General features: G+C 39.4%; 1 pseudogene; it reads right to left on the minus strand.

Annotated features, from left to right (window-relative positions):
- Positions 1–3,548: 3,548 nt before the first annotated feature.
- The window catches only part of LOC128570279 (putative olfactory receptor 14L1), a 33,343-nt pseudogene continuing 21,531 nt past the window's right edge, over positions 3,549–15,360 (minus strand).

Genomic DNA, 15,360 nt, shown 5'->3' on the forward strand with positions numbered 1-15,360 from the left:
TTGACTTAATTTTATTTTATTTTATTTATTTATTTGAGACAGAGTCTTACTATGTCACCCTCAGTAGGGTGCTGTGATGTCATAGAAACCTCAAACTCTTGGGCTTAAGAGAGTCTCTTGCCTCAGCCTGCCAAGTAGCTGAGAATACAGGTGCCCATCATAACACCCAGCTATTTTTTTGGTTGCAATTGTCATTGTTGTTTAGTAGGCCCGGGCTGGGTTCCAACTGCCAGCCCCAGTGTATGTGGCTGGCACCCTAACCACTGAGCCATGGGCGTCGATCCAAATCAACCTAATTATAATATTCCTGTGTCTTTGGGGATAGGGAGTCCCAAGGAGAGGAAAGGAAATGGGAAAACAGCCTATGAGTGGAGCAGTCAGAACACACTTATGTATCAATTAAGTTTGTCATCTTATACAAACACAGTTTACAGTATGCCAAAGCAATGAAAATAATAACATCGAAGGTCAGATAACAGATATAATAATGATAAAAAAGCTTTTGTGAGAATTACCAATATGTGACAAAGATTTGAATGAGAGCATGCCATTGGAAAAATAGTGCAAATAGATTTGCTCTATGTAAGGTTGTCACAAACCTTCAAATTGTTTGGGGTTTTATTTTTTTTTTTTTTAAGACAGAGTCTGTCTATGTTGCCCTTGGTAAAGTGTTGTGATGTCACAGCTCACAGCAACCTCCAAATCTTGGGCTTAAATAATTCTCTTGCCTCAGCCTCCCAAGTAGCTGGGACTACAAGTGCCCACCACAATGCCTATTTCTTGTTGCCATTATCATTGTTTGTTTAGCTGGCCCAGGCCGCATTTGAACCCACCACCCTTGGTGTATGTGGCTGACACTGTTCTACAGGCACCAAGCCATACTTTCAATTTGTAAAAAAAAAAAAAAAAAAAGTATTATCTGTGAAGCGCAACAAAGCACAGTGCAATAGAAAGGTATGCCTACATATATCCTGATGAAATCAGTATACCAAAGTTGAAATCAGTATACCAAAGAGATGCTTGCATTGCCATGTTCATTGTACTCACAGCAGTCAAGATATGAAATCAATCTAAGTGCCCATCAATGAACAAATGGATTTCTTTTTTATTTTAGGACAGAGTCTCACTTTGTCCCCCTTGGTAGAGTGCTATGGCATCATAGCTCACAGCAACCTTAAACACTTAGGCCTAAGCAATCCTACTGCCTCAGGTTTTCATTTTTGGTAGACACAGGGTCTCTCTGATTCTCAGGCTGGTCTTGAACTGTGAGCTTAAGTGATCCACCCACCTCAGCCTCCCAAAGGGCTGGGATTACAGGCATGAGCCACCTCACTTGGCTAACAAATGGATTTTTTAATATGTGGCTGAATGTGATGACTCATGCCTGTAATTCCAGCACTTTGGGAGACTGTGATGAGAGGATCACTTGAGGCCAGAAGTTTGAGACCAGTCTAGGTAACATAGCATAACCTCATGTATAAAAAAGGATTTGCTGGATATGGTGGCATGCAACAGCTACTTTGTAGGCTGAGGCAGGAGCCTGATAGTTTGAGGCAATAGTTAGCTAGCTAGGTAAATATATAAATAAATAGATAAATACTCTATTGGAACACAATTTAGCCTTAAAAAAACAGGTAATTCTCTTATTTGCAACAATATATGTGAACCTATAAGACATAATGTTAAGAGAAATAAGCCAAGCACAAAGAGTCAAATGCCACATGATTTTGTTTATATGTGGACTCTACAAAGTCCAGCTCATAGGGAATAGAGAGTAGACTGGTGGTTACCAGAGGCTTGGGTGTGTGGTAGATGGGAAAATGGTATGGTTTTCTTTGAGTACGTTCTAGTGATTTATTGCACAGCATGGTTACTATAATAAAAAATATGTAAATTTCAAAATATACAATTTTGAGTTAAACTTTTAAAGTTAAATTTCAAAATAAAATTCTAAAAGAGAGGATTTCAAATGCTTTAGATTTTAAATGTCACCACCAAGAAATGATAAATATTTGAGGTAAGATATTACTTTAACCTGATTTAATCATTCCACATTGTAAATATATATCAAAACATCACATTTTACCCTATAAACATATACAGCTACTACATGTCAATTAAAAACAAAATAAAAAATTATTTATTTATTTAGAGACACAGCCTCAAGCTGTTGCCCTGGATAGAGTACTGTGACATCACAGCTCACAGCAACCTCCAACTCCTGGGCTCAAGCGATTGTCTTACCTCAGCATCCCAAGTAGCTGGAACTACAGGCACCAGCCATAATGCCTGGCTACTTTTTGGTTGTAGCTGTCACTGTTGTTTGGCAGACCTGGGCTGGATTTGAACCTGCCATCTCTGGTGTATGTGGCTGGCGCCTTAGCTGCTTGAGCTGCAGGCACTGAGCTGAAAATAATAAATTTATATATAAAGCTTTAAAAGGATAATTAGGATATGATACTATTTATAATAGACTTTATAAATATTAATTCATAAAATTATACTATGCATTATATAGATAAATACATATACAAAACTTGCATAAGAGCACTTTGAGAATGACACAGAACAAATGTCAGATAGTACTTCCCTCTGGGGAGGGAAAATGGGGTGGACTCTGAAGGCTATTCTAGCTTAACACAGTATCATATTTAATTAAATTCAAAGTTTAATGAAACGTTTACATTTAATTACACAAAAATTTATATCAAATGTTTAATGTAAAATGAATAGTTCATTTCCCCATATGATCTTTTCTATACATGGCACCATAAACCTATGTACACCTTTTTTGTTTGTCAAATAATTACATATATTTTATCTCATGTGGATTTTACAAACTTTAGAAATGACTCTCTGAAAGAATAATCCTTCAAGGAGGTTTATATTTTGCAACATAGCACTAGTCTCTAGTCTACTAGATCATATTTCTAATGTTGAAAACATTTGGAGTGTACATGACTTTTTGTTTATTTTCCATTTGGCTATTTTGTTGTTGTTGTTGTTTTTGCAGTTTTTGTCCAGGGCCGGGTTTGAACCCACCAGCATCCTACTTCTTGAGCCACAGGCACCACCCATCATTGGGATATTTTTAAAACATATAATCTTGCTCTACCTTGATATATATATATATATACACACACACATATATGTACATAATATATAATAAAAAGATGATTTATGTATAATATATGCTTTATAAATATGTATATATAGTATTAAATCATCTTATATTAGCAATTCATTTTTATTTTAATTAATACATTACTGAGTACAATATAATTTATAACATTTTGAGGAAGATAATGTATGAAAATGGATAAAACCACAAATTCTAATATTTTGATAACCCCAAAGTACCTTTTAGTGCATTCCAGAGTTGAATTTGCCCAAATGTGGAGAATGTTACTAGACTACAGTTGAATTTCATTTAAAAAAATGAAGAAAAGGGTTTAGCAACTAATTGAAAATGCAATCTCAGGAAGGTGAAAAGATTGTCTGGTTAGAACAATAGTTCAAAAGATCTGGTCCCTAGTCAAATTTTTCATCTAGCACACACACTGCCTCTTCAGGGCTGCCTTCATGGCCTTATTCCTAAGACTATAGATGATGGGATTCAGGGTAGGCGGCACAACTGTGTTGAACACTGACAGAAAAAGAACTGAAACTGAGAAAGAATTTGAAATTGGCTGAACATAGGCAATGCTACCAGATATCATAAAAAGTGTTACGACCACCAGATGTGGAACACAAGTAGAAAATGTTTTTGATTTACCCTCCTTTGATGGTATTCTCACAATAACAGAAAAAAATGTACATGTAAGAGAGAGTAATAGAAACAAAACAGATTATCACAAGCTCGTAACAAGAACCATGACTCCAGTCTCAATGAAAATTATTTTGGAGTCTACTAGGCTTAGGAGCTGTGGAATATCACAGAAAAATTGATGTACATTCTGTACCCACAGAATGGTAATAAGAATGTTGCTGTCACATGCATGAGTCCACAGATCACCCCACTGAGCCATGACATGGCCATCATCTTCACACAAGCCCCCTGGTTAATGATGACCTCACAACGTAAGGGCTGGCAGATGGCCACCTAGCGGTCATAGGATTTCACTGTAAGGATGGCTACCTCAGTAGTTGCCAAGTCCATGAAAAAGAAGACTTGCAGAGCACACCCAAAGAAAGAAATGGAGGTGTCATGAGGAATTGGCAATAGATTTGGGAACTGTGACAGAGATGTAGCCAAAATCTAAGATAAGTTTCTCAAAAAGAAATACATTGGGGTTTGGAGGTGAACATCCAGAGCAGTAAGCATGATGATTAGAAGATTTCCTATGAGAGCTGTGACGTAAACTAGCAAAAATAGAGCAGCATGTACAATCTGATTCCAGGAGTCTGAAAATCCCATAAGGAGAAATTCAACAACTTCAGTTCTGTTAACATCATTTGTGGTCATTTCATTTCTTCCTAAGGAAAGAGAAGGTTATGTACCTTCTTTTATCTATAAATTTATTAACATTAAATATAGCACCTAAATCTGTCAGAAGAGGAAGCAAAAAATCTCCCTGTAAATTAGTAGATTGTTGCAGTTTTGGGCCGGGGCTGGGTTTGAACCCACTACCTCCGGCATATGGGGCCGGCGCCCTACTCCTTTGAGCCACAGGCTCCGCCAGCGAGTGTCTTTTTTATAACTTTTTTTTTTCCTTTGAGTAAATCTCTAGTAGAGAGATTTCCAGGATCAAACGGTGAGTCTACTTCAGGTTCCTCGAGAAATCCCCATACTAGAGGGGGCTGGGCTGCAGGATTGGGATTGGGGTGCCCGCTTCAGAGCACCCAGGAAGCTTCTGGGTCAGGACCGCTGCTTGTGGCTACTGGGGGTAGGGGGTGGGCGGGCTGAGAGCAACTGGGCGGCGAGGCCGGCCTGCTGCCCCTTTCCCCCAGGCCCCTCGACCTTGGGAGCTGAAGCTTCCCCAGCTTCTCACGCGGCACGATGGTTACTGCTGCGGAGACTGAGGATTTTCCCCGGACGGAAGCAGCGATGTAGGAGAGGACGAGATAAAGCTGGCGCCTCCGCAGCTTGAGTCTTCCCCACAAAACGGTGGTGGCGGCGGCCTCAACACCGCAGAGCCTGGGCCTGAGGACACCGCCAGCTGAGGCCGCCTAGAGCTTCAGCCATAAGCAACCCCAGGACTTCTCTGATGCTGAGACGTTCTGGCCAAAGATCTGGAAGAGCCTGAAAGCCCTGTTAGGAGGAGTTTTCAAATCCCCAGGAAGAGCAGAGAAAAGAAAGGTGGTGCCTCCCCTTCTCCCCAGCCCCTCTTCTCTCACCTCTCCACCTTTTCATTAGAATCTCTCTATCTCCTCTTCCCACACCCATAGGAGACAAGTAAACCCCCACGCAGCGCCAGCTGCCTCCGGTCACTGCTACCGCGACCAGCTCTTGTGCTTTGTGAGAGAGGAAAGCAGTGGAACCACGCTCCCTTGCTCCCCCTCTCGCCTCGGAAGTTGGAAGTGATACAGGATCCCCCCCCCCACCAACTCAAGGCTGGACAGGGGACCCCTGTTTTCCTAGGCTTGGGCAAGTTCATGCAGGGAACACCCTGACCTTTTGCCCTGAGCTGGAGGGACTGCATTCATTCTGATGTCAATAACACTCTTTAAGGAAGAAAACTTGTTTTTATTTGCCAAGTCCTGGCGAACTAATACCCCCAGATAAAGAGCCCACTTAGAGACTCCTCAGTTCAGTTCTTTTTACTTTTGTATTCCTTTCTAACTTCTAATAAAAATCCTATCTTACCACTGATCTGTGGTCTGCGGGTTCATTCTTTGAATCCGGAGACCAAGGACCTACTGAAGAGCAAAATTCTGTTATCAGAAGTAGTTCACGTTTGAAGCTTGTCCCTAAGGATGCAGCTCTCAGAGAGGAAAGATGGTGCTTGGGACCCCTCCCTGCCAACCCCTGAAGGCAGAGAAGCTGATGTATCCTCCTAAGGATGCTTCTGAGACATCTCATGGAAAAGGCCCGAGGCCATGGATTCTGGGGCTATCTCCAAGGCCAGTATATTCTAAGGACCACCAGTGCTTCTCCTTCTGGAAATTCTTCGCTTTGTCTACTTGAAATTTGCTTGATGTCAGTGTCTTCACTTATTTAGAAATCTCCATTAGTAGAAGAGTTCCACTCACACTGGTTATGTTCCATCCATCACACTTCATTTCCATGTAGATTTTTTTTCTTGTCTTTGAAGGGTTAAATAGGTCTCTTTCCAAACTTAGCTGTATTTTGTTGTATTTGAAAAGAATGGGAAGGTAGATTCTTGGTGCAGTAATTTCCCTATGGAAAAAAAATGAGAATTTAGCTTATAAACAACTTCAGAATGTAGTGAAAGGTGTGTGTGGGGGGCACTCGACCGGCAAATATCTCACAGACCACCAAGGCTTATATGAAAGGTTTTTATTGGCGACGGAGGGATGCTGCAGAGCAGCACCAAAGAGGAGTGAAAAGGAGAGAGTAGAGGGGAGAAAAGAGAGAGAGAGACGAAATGGGGGGGGGAGACAGAGAGACAGAGGAGAGACAGAGGAGAAACCAAGAGAGACAGGGAGAGAGCACACACGTGCAAGAGAGAGCTATATAGCTTTGGTTAGGGGAAGTCTTAGAATGGTGATAGGATGGTAGAATAGCCAATAAGGAGTTACTGCTCTGGCCAGAAGAGCTGTTAGGGGCAGGGCATAAATTTGAAATTTTCAGTGGGTAGCTGTAACTTTAAGAGTGAGACACTAATCTTGGTCTGTAGAAAGCAGGAAGAGGCTTTTCTGGGGCAGGGTGCTTTCTTTGGGGCAATTACCTAACATTCCTTCCTTCTTGATATGTTAAAAATAGGGGGTTGGCCTTGGGATAGGGGATGGAGAGTTCTCTCTTCTGTAGTTTCTTCCTGCTGAGAGGGGCTTGTAGTTTTAATTGGTCAACTAGAGGACAATTATGATCTTTTTCATTTGAAGGATGTAAGTTTTTGCTTTCAGATTGTCCTTTTAAGTTGTTTAGAAGTGGTGTTCAGGAAAATCTTGTGGTTCAGAGTAGAGTGTAGTCCATTCATGAAGAACAGTTTCTTTTGTTGTAGGTTTGGAGTACCAACTGAGTAGTTACCTGTTGAGATAACTTTGAAAGTTGAGTTTGAATAAAACGAGTTATTGAGTAGAAAATGTTAGCTATTCCTGTGTCTATCTTAGCTGTGATACTCACTGTTGTTAGTAAAGGAAGTATGGAAATTTGGGCAGTTCATTTTATACAGGTTGTGGATAGAGAGAAAGAGAAGACAATGGAATGGATTTATTTCCTGTAATAATTTTAAAATTAGGTAGTAACATAACTATGAAACAGTGACTCTGAATGTGGACCAGGGGAATTTGGTATAATTTTTTTCACAGAAAAACTGGAAGGAAGGAGGACACTTTCTGTGTAACTTATTTTTTTAGTTTGGAAGGGAAAGTGACTATATTAGAGTACTTTGATGGGTTCAGATCTGATAGGGGGGTGATGTCAGTAAAGTTGAAGTAAAGAGGGTATGACTAGATCACTTGATTGAGTGAGGGCATAAAAGGTTTAGTTTCATGTGTGTAAGTTGTTAGATTAAGAAATGTAGGGTTTGAAAGGTTGAAAGATAAAATGTTAGGAATTATGGTTGGGGCAGCTTGAAATTTAGTGTGTAAAGATATTTTTTAATTTTTTTCTGAAGATTGAGGATGGAAAGAAATATGGAAGTGCTATGGAAATGCTATGGGATATCTAAGGTTTTGGTTAAGGTTTGAGAAATGGTGGAGGTGAATTTAGATTTAGTGTTGGATTATAAACAATAGGGGATTTTGGAGGCAGAGGAAGATGGCGGCCGAGTGGCTGCTTCCTTGCATCTGGGCACCATGAGTCTGGGGAGATAGGACTCCAGGCATCTCTGGCTGGTGGGATCTGCCTATCATCACCCCTGTGAGGATAGAGGGAGTCAGCAAGAGACTTCTGGACCCCAAGAGGAGGACTAAAACAGTGGGAAAACGGCAAGTGGTTGCGTGTGTTCAATCTGTCTAAACCCGCCCACAACTGTAAGTTCAGTAGCAGCGAGACTGCAAACCAGAAAGGCCTTACCTGTGAACTGTTTTGATGTCTTTGGATTTGGCACTCAGGTGAACTGCCTTGGGGAGAGCCTGAGCGGGAGTGTGGAGAATTTTGGCCATTGCCTAGGGCCCCAATCTGAGCCGCTGAGCCAGACGGAGCTAATAGTGTTTGGCTGTGGGTCACAGGGAGCAACTGTGAGGGATCTGCCCCGGCAAGCTTCACCCTCAGGGTCGCAGAGCTAGAATTGGGTGGGGGTTGGTAACCCAGCGACCAAGTAGCCTAAGGGTGGGGTCTGAGCCGCCTTGCAGCCCTAACCCCCAGGGGCAGAGTGAGACCGATTTTGGGACACTGGTCCACAGGCACAAGAACTTAAAGAGAAAGAGGAAATGAAAGGAAAATTAGGGCAAGGAAACAGATGAAAGAAATCACTCATTAGGAAGAATAAGCAGAAAACTCCAGGCAATATGAAGAACCAGTCCAGAACAAACCCACCAAGGGACCATGAGGTAGCTACTGCGGATTATTCCACCTATAAAGAAATGTTAGGAATGACAGAAAGGGAATTTAGAATACACATGTTGAGAACAATGAAACAAATGATGGAAACAATGAAGGAAACTGCTAATAAAGTGGAAAATAACCAAAAGGAAATCCAAAAACAGAATCAAAAAAGATATGAACAATATGAAGAATATAAAAAGGATATAGCAGAGCTGAAAGAACTACAACAGTCAATTAGGGAACTTAAAGATGCAATGGAAAGTATCAGCAACAGGTTAGACCATGCAGAAGAAAGAATTTCAGAGGTAGAAGACAAAGTTCTTGAGATAACTCAGATAGTAAAAGAGGCAGAAAAGAAGAGAGAGAAAGCAGAACGTTCACTGTCAGAATTATGGGACTTTATGAAGCGTTCCAACATGCGAGATATAAGAATTTCAGAAGGGGAAGAAGAATGCCCCAGAGGAATGGAAGCCATACTAGAGAATATTATAAAAGAAAATTTCCCAAATATCACCAAAGATTCTGACACACTGCTTTCACAAGAATATCAGACCCCAGGTCGCCTCAACTCTAACCGAGCTTCTCCAAGACACATTGTGATGAACCTGTCCAAAGTCAAGACAAAAGAAAAGATTCTGCAAGCTGCCAGGAGAAAGTGCCAGTTGACCAACAGGGGCAAACCCACAGAGTGACCGCAGACTTCTCTAATGAAATTTTCCAAGCAAGAAGACAATGGTCATCTACCTTTAATCTACTTAAAAAGAAAAATTTCCAGCCCAGAATTCTGAACCCTGCTAAGCTAAGCTTAAAAATTGACAGAGAAATCAAATCATTTACGGATATACAAACATTGAGGAAATTCGCCACAACAAGACCAGCTCTACAGGAAATACTTCAACCTGTTCTGCGCACTGACCACCACAATGGATCAGCAGCAAAGTAAGAACTCAGAAATTAAAGGACAGAACCTAACCTCCACACTGATGCAAAAGATAAAACTAAGCAATGGACTCTCACCAAATAAGACGAATAGAATACTACCACACTTATCAATTATCTCCATAAATGTTAATGGCTTGAATTCCCCACTGAAGAGACATAGATTGGTTGACTGGATTAAAAAACACAAGCCATCCATTTGCTGTCTGCAAGAAACACACCTGGCTTCAAAAGACAAACTAAAGCTCTGAGTTAAGGATTGGAAGACAATTTTTCAGGCAAATGGAATTCTGAAGAAAAGAGGAGTTGCAATCTTATTTTCAGATACATGTGGATTTAAAGCAACTAAAGTCAAAAGAGACAAAGGGTCACTTTATATTGGTCAAGGGAAAAATACAACAAGAAGATGTTTCAATTCTAAATATTTATGCACCCAATTTAAATGCTCACAGTTTCTTGAAACAGACCTGACTCAGTCTGAGCAATATGATATCTGACAATACCATAATAACAGGGGACTTTAACACTCCTCTTACAGAGCAGGACAGATCCTCTAAACAGAAATTAAACAATGATATAAGAGATTTAAATGAGACCCTAGAACAACTGTGCTTGATAGACGCATATAGAACACTCCACCCCAAAGATAAAGAATATACATTCTTCTCATCACCCCATGGAACATTCTCCAAAATTGATCATATCCTGGGACACAAAAAAAATATCAACAGAATCAAAAGAATTGAAATTTTACCTTGTATTTTCTCAGACCATAAGGCACTAAAGGTGGAACTCAACTCTAACAAAAATGCTCAACCCCACCCAAAGGCATGGAAATTAAACAATCTTCTGTTGAATAACAGATGGGTGAAGGAAGAAAAAAAACAGGAAATCATTAACTTCCTTGAACATAACAACAATGAAGACACAAGCTACCAAAACCTGTGGGATACTGCAAAAGCAGTTTTGAGAGGAAAATTCATCGCTTTAGATGCCTACATTCGAAAAACAGAAAGAGAGCACATCAACAATCTCACAAGAGATCTTATGGAATTGGAAAAAGAAGAACAATCTAAGCCTAAAATCAGTAGAAGAAAAGAAATATCCAAAATCAAATCAGAGATCAATGAAATTGAAAACAAAAGAATCATTCAGAAAATTAATGAAACAAGGAGTTGGTTTTTTGAAAAAATAAATAAAATAGATAAACCATTGGCCAGACTAACGAGGAATAGAAAAGTAAAATCTCTAGTAACCTCAATCAGAAATGATAAAGGGGAAATAACAACTGATCCCACAGAGATACAAGAGATCATCTTAATACTATCAGAAACTCTATGCCCAGAAATTTGACAACATGAAGGAAGTGGATAAATATTTGGAATCACACCCTCTCCCTAGACTCAGCCAGGAAGAAGTAGAGATCCTGAACAGACCAATTTCAAGCACTCAGATTAAAGAAACAATAAAAAATCTTCCAACCCAAAAATGCCCTGGTCCAGATGGCTTCACTCCAGAATTCTATCAAACCTTCAAGGAAGAGCTTATTCCTGTGCTGCAGATTATTCCAAAAAATTGAGGAAGAAGGAATCTTCCCCAACACATTCTATGAAGCAAACATCACCCTGATACCAAAACCAGGAAAAGACCCAAACAAAAAGGAGAATTTCAGACCAATGTTACTCATGAATATAGATGCAAAAATTCTCAACAAAATCCTAGCCAATAAATTACAGCTTATCATCAAAAAAGTCATTCATCATGATCAAGTAGGCTTCATCCCAGAGATGTAAGCCTGGTTTAACATACACAAGGATGTAAACGTTATCCACCATATTAACAGAGGCAAAAATAAAGATCACAGGAGCCTTACAACAGATGCATAAAAACCATTCGATAAAATCCAGCATCCTTTTCTAATTATAACACTGAAGAGTACAGGCATAGGTGGCACATTTCTAAAACTGATTGAAGCTATCTATGACAAACCCACAGCCAATATTTTACTGAATGGAGTAAAACTGAAAGCTTTTCCTCTTAGAACTGGAACCAGACAAGGTTGTCCTCTGTCACCTTTACTATTCAACATAGTGCTGGAAGTTCTAGCCAATACAATTAGGCAAGACAAGGAAATAAAGGGAATCCAAATGGGAGCAGAGGAGGTCAAACTCTCCCTCTTTGCTGACGACATGATCTTATACTTAGAGAACCCCAAAGACTCAAGCACGAGACTCCTACAAGTCATCAAAAAATACAGTAATGTTTCAGGATATAAAATCAATGTCCACAAGTCAGTAGCCTTTGTATACACCAGTAACAGTCAAGATGAGAAGCTAATTAAGGACACAACTCCCTTCACCATAGTTTCAAAAAATGAAATAGCTAGGAATATACCTAACGAAGGAGGGGAAGGACCTCTTTAAAGAAAATTATGAAATCCTCAGAAAGGAAATAGCAAAGGATATTAACAAATGGAAGAACATACCATGCTCATGGACGGCAAGAATCAACATTGTTAAAATGTCTATACTTCCCAAAGCCATATACCTATTCAATGCCCTTCGTATCAAAATACCAACATCGTTCTTTCAAGATTTGGAAAAAATGATTCTGCGTTTTGTATGGAACCGGAAAAAAAGCCGTATAGCTAAGGCAGTTCTTAGTAATAAAAATAAAGCTGGGGGCATCAGCATACCAGATTTTAGTCTGTACTACAAAGCCATAGTGGTCAAGACAGCATGGTACTGGCACAAAAACAGAGACATAGACACTTGGAATCGAATTGAAAACCACGAAATGAAACTAACATCTTACAACCACCTATTCTTCGATAAACCAAACAAGAACATACCATGGGGAAAAGACTCCCTATTCAATAAATGGTGTTGGGAGAACTGGATGTCTACATGTAAAAGACTGAAACTGGACCCACACCTTTCCCCACTCACCAAAATTGATTCAAGATAAATTGGATAAATTCAAGATAAATTGGATAATTCAATATAAATGGATAAAGGACTTAAATTTAAGGCATGAAACAATAAAAATCCTCAAAGAAAGCATAGGAAAAAGACTGGAAGATATTAGCCTGGGGAAAGACTTCATGAAGAAGACTGCCATGGGAATTGCAACAACAACAAAAATAAACAAATGGGACTTCATTAAACTGAAAAGCTTCTGTACAGCTAAGGAGACAATAACCAAAGCAAAGAGACAAACTACACAATGGGAAAGGATATTTGCATATTTTCAATCAGACAAAAGCTTGACAACTAGGATCTATAGAAACTCAAATTAATCCACATGAAAAAAGCCAACAATCCCATATATCAATGGGCAAGAGACATGAATAGAACCTTCTCTAAAGATGACAGACGAATGGCTAACAAACACATGAAAAAATGTTCATCATCTCTATATATCAGAGAAATGCAAATCAAAACATCCCTGAGATATCATCTAACCCCAGTGAGAATGGCCCACATCACAAAATCTCAAAACTGCAGATGCTGGCGTGGATGTGGAGAGAAGGGAACACTTTTACACTGCTGGTGGGACTGCAAACTAGTACAACCTTTCTGGAAGGAAGTATGGAGAAACCTCAAAGCGCTCAAGCTAGACCTCCCATTTGATCCTGCAATCCCATTACTGGGCATCTACCCAGAAGGAAAAAATCCTTTTATCATAAGGACACTTGTACTAGACTGTTTATTGCAGCTCAATTTACAATCGCCAAAATGTGGAAACAGCCTAAATGCCCACCAACCCAGGAATGGATTAACAAGCTGTGGTATATGTATACCATGGAATACTATTCAGCCATTAAAAAAATGAAGTTTTTACATCCTTCGTATTAACCTTGATGGAAGTGGAAGACATTATTCTTAGTAAAGCATCACAAGAATGGAGAAGCGTGAATCCTATGTACTCAATTTGGATATGAGGACAATTAATGACAATTAAGGTTATGGGGGGAAGCAGAAAGAGGGACAGAGAGAGGGGGGTGGGGCCTTGGTGTGTGTCACACTTTATGGGGCCAAGACATGATTGCAAGAGGGACTTTACTTAACAATTGCAATCAGTGTAACCTGGCTTATTGTACCCTCAATGAATCCCCAACAATTAAAAAAAAAAAAGAATAGGGGATTTTAAAGTGGGGAATGTTTTAAAGTATAATAGAGGTAATAGTGGTAAGTCCTCTTGTTTGTAGTAGAAAAGGTTTTAATTTAATTTGAGAAGGTATCTATTAATATTCAGAATTATTTATAACGTTTGATTTTAGATATGTGTGTGAAATTAAGTTGCTAGATTGTTTTAGAAGAAGAAGTTTTCTAGCCTGGTAAGTTAGAAAGTGTGGGAGGCGAGACTTTATTTGTGGGTTTGAGTGCTGGTAGATTTTTATAGTATGATGTAAGTTGATTTAGAAATTTTGAATCTATCTGTGAGAGAGGAAAGAAAGTTTTGAGAAATTGGAGTAAAGTTTGAGAGTTGGGGTAAAATAACTTGTGGAGATAGATGAGAAGGTTTTGAGTGGGGTGTTGTTTTTTTTTTTTTACTGTAGCAGTAATAGGAATAGAAATGAGCAGGTGAGTGGAGGTGTCAGGAGAGATGAGTGTTGGAGAGCACCTGTACGTGCATCACAGTAGGCTCAGTTGTTAATCTTTGATATGGGTGAGTGGTTAGATTGATGTGAATGGCAATGGACAATGTTTATAGTCTCAGGTAATTTAGAAGTTTTTAGTAGTTTGATAATAAAGTGAGAGTTAAGAGGTCTTTCTTGTATTTTGGAGAGGCAAGGGAGAAGTGTGTTTAGTATTTGAAGGTAATTGTGAGTGGGTGACGAGTTAGAGGGAATAGGTAAGAGGGATGTAGTATTTAGTGTGGGATATGTGTTGAAAAATAATGATGGGTCAGATAAGAGAGGTTTAAAGGTGAAGAATGTGGTATGGTGTGATGAATGGAAGATTTTTGTATGTTAAAAGATCAGATAGAGAATGAGGGGATAAGGCAGTAGTAGGGGAGTCAAAAGTGAGTTTTTTTGATTCTTGTATTAGAGTGATTGTGGCTGCCAATGTCTTGAGATAAAGGGTTCAACTTTGAACAGTGTGATCTGTTTTGAGAGATAATTAACTGGAGAAAAGGTGGGGCCTAGTTTATGTTTAAGTATGTTGTGAGAAAATATGTGATTTTTTGTAATATATAGGAGGAAGTGGTAAGAAAGATTTGGGAGGTGGAGGGCTGGAGATTTTAATAAAGCACACTGTAGAGATTTAAAAGAAGTGGAAATGGATGTTAGAAGAGGCTTATGAGGGTTATTTCAAGCAGTATTATATAAAGGAGTATTTAAGAGAGAAAAGTTGGGAATTTATGCTTTGAGGTATCTAGGTAATTCTAAAAAGGAGAGGAGTTTTTGTTTTGTGGTGGGTAGAGGAAAGTTGTGAAGAAGGTTTTTTTGTCTACGGTAATAGTTTTGAAGTTTGGGGATAAAAGGATATTAAGGTGCTTGACTTTCTGTTAGAATAACTGAACTTTTGAGGGAGAGATCTGATATTTCCTATTTGCAAGGAAATTAAGGAGGGAATAGGTGTTTTGCTTAGAGTCATGTAAGGTGGGATTATAGAGTAGGAGGTTATCGACATACTAAATTAAGGTTGAATGAGAGGGATTACAGGATTGGAGGTCTCATGATAATGTCTGGTTAAATAAGTGCGGGTTGTCACGAAATTCCTGGGGGAGTATAGTTTAAGTAAGTTGGGAAGAAGTCTGAGACATAGGGTTAGTCCTTGTGAAGGCAAATAGGTTCTGGCAAT

Source organism: Nycticebus coucang, chromosome 18, assembly GCF_027406575.1.
Source record: "Nycticebus coucang isolate mNycCou1 chromosome 18, mNycCou1.pri, whole genome shotgun sequence".
Taxonomy (NCBI): domain Eukaryota; kingdom Metazoa; phylum Chordata; class Mammalia; order Primates; family Lorisidae; genus Nycticebus; species Nycticebus coucang.